Below are 2,730 nucleotides of genomic sequence, written 5' to 3' on the forward strand. Positions count from 1 at the left end.
TCTTTTGTTACACAAAGGCTACTCCACTTGAATATTTTAGTATGATGTGGTTTGTTCACAAAGTGACCAATCCTCTATTTTGTTACTTGGATTATGGCTTGTATAGGAATCAATGCATAGGTCTCCATTAGTAGATGAGACATTTTATGCTTGGCTCTTGGACATGCAGCCTCTTCTTAGGAGTATACAGCCCTTGGGAGAAAGTTTGGTCTTGGGAGTAAGGTATTCGCATGATTGTAGCCAAGCAACATCATGTATCCATTAGTGAGGGCTCTCTCTCTCTCTCTCTCTCTCTCTCTCTCTCTCTCTCTCTCTCTCTCTCTCTCTCTCTCTCTCTCTCTCTCATGTTATGTAACTCTCATTTCTAGTTGTTCATGTGGCATTATGCTACAATGTTTTTTGCATTATTCTAGATTATGATTAAGATAGAAAGTTTGGATTTTGGAAAAGGATAGTAGATTGATTGCTACCAAGGAACATGTTGCGGCCATTAGTGAGCTCTCTCTCTCTCTCTCTCTCTCTCTCTCTCTCTCTCTCTCTCTCTCTCTCTCTCTCTCTCTCTCTCTCTCTCTCTCTCTCACGATTACTTAACTCACTCAAAATATATTTGCATCATTCTACACAATGATTAAGATAGGAAATAGAGAAAGAATAGAAATATTCAAGTGTTTGTCAAGTTTTACAACATTGTTTTTGAGACAAAAGGTTGTAGCTGTTATTGTTAGCTAAGCAAGATGGACAACTTAATGAGGCCTATAACTACTACCAAATGCTCTAAGACATAGGTATCTTGGACATAGGTGGAGCAAATAATGGTAGGCTTTAGATAGGATTAATTGGCTTCTACTTCGATAAAGCAAGACTAAAATGAGGATCCTTATCCACTAGTGGCATCCGTTCTTCACTTATCTCTCACTCTTTGCAACCTTTGTGCACACTTTAGCCTCTCTTGCATTGTAGGCACATGCAAGGTAGGTAAGTTGCTTGTTGATAGTGCACTCTCCCACAATATTTCTCGAAGCTCTCTCTCAAATTGAAGTTGTTGTGCTTCTCACCTCTTTCCTTTGTCACTTCTGAGCTTCAACAAGAGCTTGGCTCTCCCACCTCTTTTGGTCTCATAATCTCCATTTTGCCTCCTTTTTCTTATTGATCTCAACCTTATTTTCATTCTTGTCTTGGAGACTTTAAATGAATTGGGTTGAGGTAAGGATCAAGGAGTTGGAAATAGTCCACAAAACTCCCCCCATGCACATAGGTGATAGCCACATTTTCTTGAGGTATTTGCAACAATTCAAAACATTGCAACCTTGCTAATTGATAGTGGATGAAGCATTCAGTGGCCCAAATATGTTAGAAAATTTGACTAAGAGTAGTAGCAACATGTCCTTCCAACTCCTCCATGAGCTATGTTACAAGAATATGACTATAGTCATCCATTTCTTAGGTATTTAGGCCATCTTCAAAACTCTCCATAAATTGTGTCACAAGAATATGGATGCAATCTTGGGCATCCATGCCACCATTAACCTCATGGTTGAGATCTTTAATTTGGACATATACATCCAAATTGGAGCAAGGAAAATGTAGTTGAGAATGTCATGGTTCAAGGGCCAAATTTTGGTTGCCTTAAAGCTTGCCTAAATATTAATTTCTGTGTAAGCAGTAGTTAAGGCCCTACATGCAATACCAGATAGTTCACCCTTTCTTGCACATGTGGAGAAGTTGTGGGTTTGCCAAAGGTTCCTCTCCTTGCAAAAATTGGCCTTGAAGGGCTTAAAAACATACACATCTAATGGTTGGATCTTATGAGATGTGTGTGAGGGTAGTGAGATAATGCCTATGGTAGACCCTTGAGCTTTTTGTACCACCTCAAGGCGTGTGTGACTTCCATGGCCATCAACAACTAGCAAGTGCCAGTTTGACGGGGATGAAGGATTGGGCATTGTAGTTCTAAAATGTTTTAGCCAAGCCTCAAATAGTTGCTTGATCATCCATGATTTATTTTGCATTGACATAACATCCCCATCTTCACCTTCCGTCAAGTAGTTTTGCATGGCTTTCCTCCCTTTGAAAATGTTATAACCTGAAAGGGCTTTTCTAGTAGCATTGATACAACAAAGAATCGTGAGCCATTGATGATTGTCTAGTGTTATGCCATACACAACATTTGAACCTTTCGAGCTAGCACCCACATACCTTTGTCCTTGCAGCCTTGCAACTTGTTTCATTCACGTTCCAAATGTTCTCCGAAGTGTAACTATGGAGATTGTAAATGTCTTGCAAGTTGTCATGGAATGTTTTCACCACTTCTAGATGAAGACTAATTGCCCTTGCTTTGTCCAGGTTTTCACTTGCTTGAAATGTGAGTTGTGGATGCCTCCTCCAAAATCCATCCCACTAACTCTTTCTGGGGATGCCATTAGCAAAAGGGGTCTCATGCATTAGACACATTTCAACAACCTTCAATTTTAAGCATCTTAAGGAGACTGATTGCCCAATGTCTTGCATTTTGAATGCTCAATTGAGAAGGGCTTCCTCCTCATCAATTGTAGCAACCATTTGGGCCCCCTATTCTTCTTTTTGGATCTACCTTCTACCCAAGCAGCTAGGGTTGTCATACTCATGTCGAATTTCCTACAACACTCACATAGACATACCCTCATCATGTGTAGCAATTGCCTTGGCCATTTCCCTCGACTTCGTCAAATGTAGCTACCTCCTCTTGGTTAT

General features: G+C 40.2%; 1 pseudogene; it reads right to left on the reverse strand.

Annotated features, from left to right (window-relative positions):
• Nucleotides 1–1,481: 1,481 nt before the first annotated feature.
• Nucleotides 1,482–2,228, reverse strand: LOC148009961 (MFS-type transporter clz9-like; annotated as a pseudogene).
• Between the last annotated feature and the right edge of the window lie 502 nt (nt 2,229–2,730).

The sequence above is a fragment of the Lygodium microphyllum genome, chromosome 30 (assembly GCF_053477565.2).
Source record: "Lygodium microphyllum isolate KBCC chromosome 30, Lygodium_microphyllum_v1.1.10, whole genome shotgun sequence".
Lineage (NCBI taxonomy): Eukaryota > Viridiplantae > Streptophyta > Polypodiopsida > Schizaeales > Lygodiaceae > Lygodium > Lygodium microphyllum.